Below are 12,747 nucleotides of genomic sequence, written 5' to 3'. Positions count from 1 at the left end.
GGAAGCAAGAGGTCGAGAACAAGCAGAAGTGGATTGATAAGGATGCATGGCTTCAATTAGAAATTCTTAGGATCGGATCTGAATTTTATATTGGGATGACCCGAATTGACACTCACACCCCGCTACACTAAAAGTGTCAAAACATGCAAAAGCTTCAAGATCTAACAGGTAGGTATATGAGAGATTTGGATCTAGTGTTAATTTGAGTTTAAAAATGATTTATAAATATGGTTCAAATCAAATTATGCATTCGGAAAGTCTTGTCTGGACCTATGTCCAGTTTAATGCCTAGCAATACCTGCTTGATATATCATAATTGAAGTAATCTAAACATATACTTAAAAAAAAAAAAATTACTCCCTCGGCCATTTTTGTTTTTAACTTGAAAGATTCATACTAGAGATATATTGCTAAAATTGACGGCAATAAATCTACCCACACAAACAAAAAAGAGTTATTAATAGGAGAAGGGATCTCTCTTCATCTATTACATATTAAAGAGAAAATCACCTAAAGATAGCGTTAGATTAATTAAGTAGATTGGAGGAGCGTCTAAATACATTATAAATCGGGTCAAACATACCCATAATTGCCCTAATTTAAATACTAACTAAAAATTAATAAATTTAACATAAATCAACGATACAAAGATACTGTAAGTACGTAAACTTTGACACTATCGTAAATGATTTATTTTAAAAAATTCTTTAGTTACCTTCTTAGATCTAGAGCATTGAGGTGTTGAAATAAGGTCCTCAAAGAATGGCTTAGAATCCCCACAATCAAATATTAACACAATCAAATATGCCACTTCGGCCTTGGTCGGAGTGGTGGGCTGCTGCCCTCACAATGCTTGTGAGGGCAGCGGTTCAAGCCCCCACAAAAGCATTTGTGGGGGCTAACGTGCTTATTTGCTTAATATTTCAAAAAAACTTTCTCTCCCTCGTGAATACGAGTGGAGTATAGACATCCCTCTTCTGTAAGGGCTTATTTGTCTGGGCATGTACTTCACAGAATTCAATGTAATAATATAAGTCCCAATCATGTATTTCTGATTGTAAATATCAGTGTAATATATATGCTAAAATAGCAGTTGTAAATATCTGTGTAATGCAGTCATCTGATGATTAATCAGTATTCAAAAAAAAAAACACAAGATTCCCAGTGGGATCCCACCATGTGTACACCGCAACACACCTATCAAATCTTACCGCCAATACGCAGAATATTCTCATCAAACCAAATGGCAGCTAAAAAGCTAAAACAGAAATAAATTCTCTTCTTTCGTAAAGATAAATATTCTGCTCATCAAACAAAGTTCATTAATTAATGGTGGGCAATACACAATACAATATATAAAGATACTTGTTCAACAAATTGTTTTGAACCTTTTATGGGCTTTACAATTTTGTAAGGATAAGAAATTAAATCTGAAAAAACGCCTACCTCTCGCCGCGTAAGGACAATGAATGTGTCTGTGTCTCTTCCATTTTTATGATTTGCATTTTGTATGCTGCCAATGGAGTCAAGAACAACAACAACAATAATAATAATGATAAATAACAATAAGCATAATATTCTCTCTTATTGCATACCTGTAAAAATTGGTGGTTCTGGTTGGTGATATTTTATGAAGCAAATAGGGCAAATCAAATGTTGTCTCAACGGCATGTACGCGGAAGCTTTTGACCGGCTTTGATTCTTAAAGATGTGCTATCCAACAGGATTGAAGATTAATGGGATACTGACTACTGACAAGAATTATTCCACTTTCTTTTAAATAATCAAAGTAGGTTGCGTAGGGAAGGCCATGATTGTATGGTTTTGGCATAATCTTGTGGACTCGCAGACTGTGAAACAAAGTTCCGAAGAAATATGGTTAAAGAGTAATAATAATGGAGAGATTTTTTTTAATAAAATGATATGGTAAGATTATATTGGTTTAATTAAATACGTGTTCTCTTGTATGATTTGTTTTTATTATTTTATATTTTCATCAAATTCATAAATTTATGTTATATCGGTTCTATAAAAAAAGTTTATATTAGAGATTGTAACTTTATCATGATCCACTTAGGTAAAGGTTGAGAGAGCCACTACTTTCACAATTGTGAAGGTAGTGGTTCGAGTCCACTTAAATTCTTTTTAATTATAGATAATAATAAGAGTGGATTAGACATTCTTTGAAATTGTCTGATTGTAAATATTTGAATATCAGTCTCATGTAAATTTTTAAAAAAATTATCATCGCTACATGAGTTTATTGAATTGTGATGTAAAGAGATTGCAAATCCATGTTTCAAGTGCCCCCAAGTGTCTGTGATTCTCAACCAATTTTATTTGGGGTCGCTTGAGTTCAAATTTTAGTGTTGTAGGTGTTAAAAAAATTCATTTAGACTTTACGTAATGTTATGATTTTAAAGAAAAAAATAAAATTAATTTGGGTTTACAACTTGTTTTATTTTAGGGGAATGTCTATATGGATGTCAATAGGGTAGATATAGGTTGGATCTACTCTACTCCAAATCTAGATACATCATAAAATTTGAGATCCATATCTATTCTTGATCTGTTATGGATCCATATTTTCTGCACTATATCAAAATCTAAAAAATAATAATAATAAGATCTATATTTGCTCCAAATGCCCCAAAAAATAATTAAAATCCAAATTTACTCTAAATCCGTCATGAATTTTAAAACTCAATAATAAAAGAGTAATAATTTTTTAGAAAGAAAATTAAAGAGTAAAATGTATTGATAATAATTAAATTATATAATTTGTCTCGAAATATAAGAAATATTGTAGCTTATGCTTTTACACCAAACAAACAAATAAGAAAGATAATAAAATATTCATCATAAGTAATTGCTGGAATAAGATTATTGTAATATTCTAATGTCACCTTCACTATCCTGATACCCAAGCACACTACTATCATTCTTATAATATTAAATAATGACATATAAGTTAAATATGATTTATATTCAGTGATAGTGCTTAATATTTTTGTTATGACCATATTTAACTAATTATGTAATTAACATAATTATTTTATGGTAGCTAGCTACCACTAATTAGTGATTACACAACAAATATAAGATTATGAGAAAATAACATAAGGGAAATTATCAATTGTATACCCTTAGTTTATTCCGTTATCAAATTTATTACAACAATTTTATTGTATATCAGTCGTCCACTCTAAGTTGATAAAATATATATGCTGTCCACCAAACTGTTAGTTGCCGTTTAAATATGATGACGTCAGAAGGGTAATATGGTCTTTTGATATGATATAAGTGATAATTTAAGGATATATAAGTGATAATAAGATATTTTAAGGGTATACCAGTGATAATTTTCAAGGGTAAAATCGTCAATTCACTACAGTTCCGTTAACTTTCAAACGGTAGCTAATGGTTTAGTGGTCGGTGGACAACTTTTGTTAATTTAGGGTGGACAATGGATACATCCTTAAAGTGTTGTAGTATTTTTTATAAAAGCGCAAATTTAGAGTATACGAGTGATAATTTCTCATAACATAAAAGGAAACTCATGTCTAGAGATTTACCTAACAATTAAAAGACTGATCCAAGCATTTTAAAATCAAGCAGAGAAGCGAGAGTATAGACTGAAAAGAAAGAAAGAGATTGAACTGAAGAGTGAAATATTTACCACAAAAAAAAAGGCCGGCTATCCTAATTTTACTCTATACTTAATTATTTTTGTCTTATTATCATTTAAATTTACAAAACTAACCTTTAAATTTTAAAATTCTTAAATAAATTCTAAGTACCACTAATATGCTATGAATAAGTTTTATTATCATTTATAATCACACAATTATTAAGAAATTTTTAAAATAAAATTAAACTAAACGGAAAGTGGATATGGATTTGAATCTAGATATTGAGATAACTTCAAGCCTACTCCAAATCTGACTTAGATCTATGTATCGATAACCAAATTCAAATCAAATCCATTTTACATGGACCCAAATCCAATCTAATTAGATTTAATTTTTATCAGTCAGATCCCTGGTAGATTTTGATACCCTATTTCATCTCTTATATTAAGGCAATATAAGAAAAAACCCCCCAAAATTTGGAAGCTTTAGTAAAGCCGTAAAAAGTTGAACTACAGAATTTTATATGGAATATGATTCTAAATTTTGTAGTCAGACACAATTCTACTGTAAATTACTTCGGAATTGTAATAATTGTGATTTCACTATAGATGTATGGAAACTGAAATTTGAATGATTTATTTTATATGTTTTGAAATTTCCTAGTTTTAAATATTAATATTTTCTTAAATATATATAAAATAATATTGTATCATTTTGCCTCACCACAGAAAATTCTTGGCTCCACCACCGATAACAAAGATGTTTTAAGTAATTTTTTTAGATACAAAGGCTTTTACAAAATCAAATATTGCATTGGGAATTAAACTAATTGCAACGTAAAGGATTTATTCCCAAGAAAAAAAGAAAGAAATGCTGAAGGATCATTTACCCCATAAATTTAAAAGTATGAGTTTCTTAGACCACATAAATTACCTACATTTCTTACTTTTTTAAATAATCGTTTATCAAATAAAAAAAATATTAGTAATAATAATCTTGGAGAATTTACTTATACTAAATCCGAATATGCTGAATAATTTAAGCAAATTAACAGAACACATTAATCACACGATCAAAAATAAAAAATGAGGGTAAAATCGTAAGTAAACAAAGCAGACACAGCAGCTGATATGGAACTTTTTAGAGAATTTTGAAAGCAAATGCGTAATCTTTAGGAATTTATAAGTATCTGAAAAGGAAAACAGCTTTTTGAGCACATTGATTAATTATAATTAAAACGTACGTACTAGTAGAAATCCACAGTAAGCTCGTGATGAAATGCATGTAATGTTGATAAATGCATTATGCATGTTTATCACACCAAAAACGAAAAATAAGAAAGAAAGAATTAAGAATCCAATGAATAAACAAGTAAAAATAATTGGAAAAATCCTGGATCAAATTCTTCACACATGGGCGTTTTCATTAATTAACGTATTTTTTAAAAGAAAAAAAAAAGGAAGAGCAGAAAAGAAATTCTCGGATCTATTACTTCATAACAGATGTGCATGCAAATGAATCAAATTTGAAAAAAGAGATAGGAAAGAAAATTTCAAGATCTAACACTTTCAGTCATTTGCGTTTGAAAATTGAAACACATCAAATTAACTAAGGAAAACAAAAGAGAGAGAGAGAGAGAGATGGAGAATGATATCCAAGAAAACTTGATAAAAGGGAAAGGCCGGTTAAAACAACACTTAGTATTTAGAAAGATAATAATAAAGTACGCCTTGGGATCGTATTCGTAGCATGAGAGCACTGTTAAAATTAACAGTGCATTTAATATATTTTTTGCGATTGGTGTTTTGCTCCATGTCAGTTGTTGCGGACCTGCTGCTGGGCTAGAGTCTAGAAAATAATTCTTCCCTCTTATTTTTTGATTAATTTTATATATGAATAGAGTTTTTATTTTGTTTTTATATTTGTCCCTATTCAGTTGCCCTTATATTTCATCAATTTCATATTACAGTAGATTTATTTTATTTTCAAATATGTGCCTAATTCAATTATATTTTTTTTCCAATTGAAATTAGTGACTTATTTTATAAAATGATTAAATTATAATATTTATTGAATAGATTGAAAACATTAGGAGTCTAAAATGTGATTACCGCTTTAATTTATTTTAAAAAAATTCTAATTGAAAAAAAAGTATGTTAATGTAATATAATTTCATCACTAGTATTAAAAGTACTTTAAAAAAACATACAGTAACAATTATCAACATTTTCATAAATTTTTTATGTAACTTTTTATATTTTATTTATTAGTTACATTAATTAAGAGGACAAGTTCGAAAATAAAATTTGAATATTTTGAGTACTTTTTATAGAAGAATCATTAGCATCTAGTTTTTTTAAAGAGAGTCAAAGTGTCTAGTAAAGAAATAATGACACCCAAATACCTTTTTGATTGGTTGAATTTAGTTTATTATTGAAACTTTTGACTAATAATACTTTTATAATTTAAAAAGATGAATAAATTTTAATTATTTAATTTATTTAGACGTGATAATTAAGTACTTTTCAAACATAAAAATTCTACTTGCAATTTTTAATTGATTGTAATTACATGTATTTGTTTATTTTAACTTGAAATTCTTAATTGATTTCTTAATTCTTATATAATTACATGTTATTATAGGTTGCAATGTCAGATTCCATAATTGAAAAATAGTATTTTTATATTTGAATTGTCTTTTATTTTCTACTTATTTTCTATAATTATTTTTCTTTAGACTACCTATTTTTAGGATTTTTTGTGTCTCCGTTATTTGATATTCCTATTTCTACTTATGAATGTTTATGCTCACTTTAAAATATAAAATTTTTAATTTAGCCCGGAACAATATAAAATTTTGCGACCGGCCCTGCTCCATGTTAAGAGATGAACTTTTTCAAATGAAAAGTGAAACGAATAACCTTAAAAAAAAGGAGTGCATTTTATTTGAATTTTACCTCTCGTTAGTCCAAATCATAGACTATTTTGTTATCCATGAAAATAGAAAATGAGAATCAATTTTATTTTTTTTAAGCAACCCCAATGATATGAGGGGATATGTATTAAATAATAGAAAAAAAATGACACCTAATCGAGAAGGACGCAGTGAGCCTTAGTGCATTCTCATAAAATGCACAATGATAAAATAAAAAAGATCAAAGTTCAACTGTAACAAAATAAAACGGCTGCAAATCAAGAAAAAATAAAAAATCTAATTAAGTAAAATTGTATCTTAGAAAATTTTTAGCATCATTTGAAAGAAATTTCATAGCATCCAAAGAGGAAGTCTGTATAGCAAACTCTCAAATTAGCTGGAGGCTAGCCACGCAATTACTTTGCGAAAGGTCTAAGAGCAACAAATATTCATATAGGCATTGCAGCAAGTGACAACAATAAAGTCAGTGAAAATAGCAAATTGATAACACTTCCAAAATTGCGGGGAAAAAAATAAAAACTCAAATGTATAAGAGTAATTAAAGAAACTGAAAAATCATGTAAAAATATGTATATTTTGAATTTATCCAAGTATCCTCCTGCAATAACTTATCATAAGTATTAGAAAAGAAAGGTAGTTATTACAAACCTCCCCAAAAGTTTTAAACATAAAACAAAATTTGCTTTTCTTTTCCCCAATAGGATACAAATCCCTATACTTAAAAAAGTATATCAATTACTATTCCAAAAAAAAAAAAAGGTAGAATACCCATTTCAATTTTTCAATGTTTTACCTTAAACACACATAAAGTTCTACACTTTATGACTCCATTACACGTACCACTACCATTCAGAATATTTGTAGGTTTTGTGTTAATTTTCCCAAATATGTTTAGGATGGATTTATTTACATTTTAAAATTTACTTTGGACACTTATTAACTTTACACACTCAATTAATAATTTCAAAATATTAGTTTTTACTTAGAACACACTTTCAAATTCTTATATGGTTATCGTTACCCATTTCTTAAATTACCTTGTTTCCTCTGTACTCCCAATAAAATATTCATCATCATAAACAAAATGCCCAAACTTTTTCCATTTTTATTAACTTTTATTTTCCTTTTATAATAAGGTTTGATATTTGTTTGTTCTCCTCTTTAATGCGGTTATATAATTTTGTTTTTCAAACCCATGATAGGAGCATATTAGATAGAGCGAAAATCAAAAAGTAAATTTAAAACAAATCTTATTCTTTGATTTTCTTTCATTTTCTTACGCCGGAGTGGTACAAACAATTTATTGTTGTTCCTCCACTTCTGTTTTCCATTCCTTTTGTTTCAATTACAAAGAATGGAACATGTTACTTGATGTTTTCCTAGCAATTCTAATAAACAAAAGTGAAAAACAATTTAGTCAACAAGTAATAAACAACGTTTTGATGTAAACATTGATTCAATTTTCATTATTAATATAGTTTATTATAGATAAAATCTGATGTTGGATAAAAATTTGTTAAAATATATTTTATTAAATTGTCCTTAATAGTAAATTACATTAAGTCTAAATAGAGTAGTCAAAGTAAATTTTAAAGTACAAATAGCCTAAGTTATATATTTATCACAAAATTTTCCTCAAAATATCCATTTGGATTTCGGTCATACCCATAGCGTTTTCATTACAACATTAACGAACTACAATGGATTGAAGCTTTCTCTATTATTAAATTTGTGATTCTAACCATTCACCAACCTTGATGTAATGGAGTCATCTCCACATACTGTATACAAATGCGCTAGCGAACACAAGCAAAGTTAGAAAAAATTGAGAGTGAAACTTTCTCTTTTTGACTCGCTAAAAACAAAAGTGAGACGAAAAAAAACTTTAAATTTATGGGTTAATTTACTAAAACCTTTTTTTTTTTCAGGTTTTATGTTTCTAATGACACACCTGTTAAAATTTGTAGTTTATGACATTTGTAGATGAAGTTATCATTTTGCCCTTACTTTGCATTATTATTTTGACGTCAATGAGGTAATTGGTTATTATAAAATTAATATGAGGTAAATGACATATACTGACATGAGAAAACTGATAATTTCTCTATAATTATAATAACATTTTCCTTTCAATACGTACTTCCTTCCTCTGCTAGCTGCTACATCATGACCAATTAAACCAAATTTAAGTTATTCCATAATTCGAAAAAAGAATTCTCCCTTTAAATATAGGAGAATATAAAATTTATATATACAATTCATGTAATTAGTTCAAAATTTAAGGTGCATCCGAAAAGTAACATTCAAAGGCATATATTATTTTACCTTTTTCTTATAATTTATAGTTTCTCATTATTTCATGTAACCCTTAATGCTATATGAATATGATGAGTAGCAACATCGTCTTTCAAATCAGTGCACGATCATAGGGTTGGTTTGCTAATCTTTAATTAAACTAGCTAAATCAATTAATTACAATTTTTAAGTACGTACCAAGAAGTAAACATTTCAAAAAAATTCAATAACTACATGTATCTAAGGCTTCGGTCAAAGTTGTAAAAGTAAATTATTGTATATACATATAAAAAAATGTATTATTCTATATTATCATTCTCCACAAATTGAGTTGATGATGTGATGTGTCTCAGAAAATGAACTTAACAATTAGGCACTAACCTACCAAATCTCAAACTTTATTTATCGTCATTCTTCACTTGCCCTTGAGCCTGACATAAATTTTTATTTTTTATTTTTTTTGAGACTGATTAATCATCAGATTACTGCATTACACAGATATTTACAACAACTGCTTATTGTAGCAGAGATATTACACTGATATTTACAATCAGATATACATGGTTGGGACTTACATTATTATAATAAATTCTATGAAGTACATGCCCAATACAAATAACCCCTCATAAGAGAGGATGTCCATACTTCACTTACATTTCGCAAGGGAGAAGGATATAAAGAACATTTAGCCCCCACAATACTTTTGTGGGGGCTAGAACCGCTGCCCTCACAATGCTTGTGAGGGCAGCAGCCCACCACTTCGGCCAAGGCCGAAGTGGCGAGCCTGACATAAATTAACAAATAAGAGAGGCGCGATATGCCATTTTCATTAAGCACGTTCCCTGCCCAAGAACTCTTTTAAAATAAGCACTTTCCGTAAAGCAACTATGTATTAATCACTTCATGGTCTTAGAAAAATACCCAATTGGCACGTATCAAACCAAACTTGAAGGTGAGATTGTGATATCAATTAAGTGGGTAGATTGTTTTTTTTTTTTTCGAGAAGGGTAGATCTTTAATATTATACACAATATCCCATGTGGGTATGACCAATTGATGATTAACATGAGGCAAGTTTTTTCTTATAAAACCTATCATTAAAATTAACTTTCAATTGCTTTAATTTTTGTAAGATAAATTTGCTTAATCAGCTTGTCCCTACAGAATAAACGAGGATCAGGAGAACTTGAAAGAATATCATATCTTGGTCTGTGTTAAGTCATAATTTGGACCCATTGCAGTCAAATTGTCAAAGTCAAATTGTCAAATTGATGAACTCTAATCTTGATTCTTGGTTGCACCAATCCTACTAAGGAAGCACTAAGATACTTTTATTTTGGAAGTAATTAATTAACTTTCTAACTAGCTTAAGAATAATGATATAACCACAAACTCTTGTACAAACTTATTTTGTACAAACTGATGTGGCATGATAAGATTGGTTGAATTAAATATCATTTGACCCACATGATTTGTTTTTATTAATTTATATTTTCATTCAACCAATGAATTAATACCACATTAGTTTGTACAAAATAAATTTATACAAGAGTTTGTGGCTGTATCATTACTCATAACTCAAACCATTGTAAAACTAATTTATTAGATATATCACGTTATCACTTTATACAAAAGTTTATAAACCAATATATAAGTGTTTAACAATTAATAAAATTAAAGATAAGATTAAACAAACGGCTTATACAAAACATGGACGGAAATAAGAACTCTTAAATACGTTAATAACTGAGAGACAAAAGCTTGAAATGAAACAATGTTAGAATTTAATGTAGGAAGAATTGAGCACTTGACCTTAGATCTAATATAATGTTAGAAATATTATACAATCAATGTGTATGTCTTGGTATAGACTTCATAATTTAACTAGTTACAGAAAAATAAAAACAATACGATTAATTAATAATAAATTAACCAGAAACACAATATGATTAAGTTACCAAAAATTGTATATTGAAAAATTGATTAAAATTTAATTACTTTTTTATGCTCTAATTTCCATTGTTTTCATGGACTTGGGAAAAATTTTCATTCCATAAATAGAATGATGAGTGTTGAAGACTTTATGGTGTAGAGCTAGTTTACTAGAGAAAGCTTGGAAAAAGTACTTTGGAAAAATTGATTCTTGGCTTTTACTTGCTTAGAAGGGTTATGAGTAAAGAAATGAATTATTATTCTATTACATTTACATATATATTGTTTACTGTAACCCTTAATCATGCAGAATATGATTGAAAAGTGCTTCGTAATTGTGTTTCGAATGGTTTCTGGAATAAGCAAAAGAGATTTTTTTTTTTAATTTAATTTAATTTTAGTTGTCTGACTAAACTTTGGAAAGTGCTTTTGCAATTCAGCTTCTAAGATAAGCTCTTTTTATTAGCCTGTATTTAGAACTTTAAGATGACCTAAACAACACCTTAATCACAACACTTGTACGATTGTAAACCAAACAACCAACAATTTTTATTTTTCTTTTTCAATTTTTTTAATTAAAAACTACAAGCAAAGTCTAAGAATTGCCTTTGTCCCAAAAAAAAAAAAAATGGTTTTTCATGAAGCACTCGACACCAATTGTTGGAGAATGAAGTATTATTTCATGTAATTCTTTGCTTTCATTATTTTCTGTAATCAATTTGTAATTAAATGTTATTCATTTAATAAAATATGTGAAAAATGCTTAATTATTAAAATGCACTTTAATAATGTCAAAAAGCACTGTAAGTACGTTAGCAATCACTTGAAAATTGAAAGAAAAGAGCACAATAGGAATGTTCCAATTTTATTCCTCTCCCAAGCACAACATATATGATCAAAAGATTGTTGAAATTCAAAAAGGGATTATTTTTTGTTTTTTATTTTTTATTTTTTTGCTTACAAATGGGAAGAAAAGTGGGGAAGGCAAAAGGAAAAGCAGCATCATTTTTTAATTGGTGCTAAAGGTAGCAGTAGCATAAATGGACGATTGAAATCGAATGGTCATTTTTGTTAAACAGAAGTTGAAATTGGAACCTTCGGATACTCCATTCATTGCCAATAATTCTTTTATCTACTGTGCCCAAAAGTTATTGTGAATTTCATTTGACGATATGGGGATATTTCAATCAAGCTTTTGAGTTGATTTTATTGACTACTTTCTTTAACCCCAAGGTTTTTTTTTTTTTTTTAACATATCAGTGACAGTCACATCTGGATTCAATAAGAATATTTCAAATTTTAATATCATATTAAAAAATTTTATACTATAACTTATAGAAGAAAGTAAAAGCAATAATATTAGGTGATCGTCTGATTTTTATGCTGACTTTTTAAAAATTATAATTGATAGTTATAGGATAAAAATATATGGACAATTTAATCTTGATTATAACTTTAAAAATAAAATTTTAACGTACACTATTGTAAAATGTAAATATTCACATAACTAATATTTGTTGTGGGATCCAAGATCAATATTGACACTGGTAACATTAAGTAGAAAATTGTTAAATTGAATAATTATCATAACATGAGTATGATCAAGTAGTTTTCAAACAGTTTATTTATTTGGGTACTAGAGTTTAAATTTTTTTAAAAATAAAAGGTTAAAAAATCAATTGAGCTTAATATGGTATTCAAATTGATTTAATGTAAGTTTATACAATAATTACAAATAATATGGCAATAACCATATAAGTTGTCTGATATCAATTGACACACTAGTTCTTCAACAAACATATTAAGAAAATAGTATTACCAAAATTAACCATAAACCCCAAATTTGCGATATTTCTAGTATAGAGTCCATGAAAAATGATAATGGCTCCCCCAGACTATACAACATTGTGCAATCTCCACAATCTTCAAAAAAAAAAAAAGGGGAATCCAATC

This window comes from Citrus sinensis, chromosome 7 (genome assembly GCF_022201045.2).
Source record: "Citrus sinensis cultivar Valencia sweet orange chromosome 7, DVS_A1.0, whole genome shotgun sequence".
Classification (NCBI taxonomy): Eukaryota; Viridiplantae; Streptophyta; class Magnoliopsida; order Sapindales; family Rutaceae; genus Citrus; species Citrus sinensis.
The sequence above is the reverse complement of the archived record's forward strand: the minus strand, read 5'-3'. Positions refer to the sequence as shown.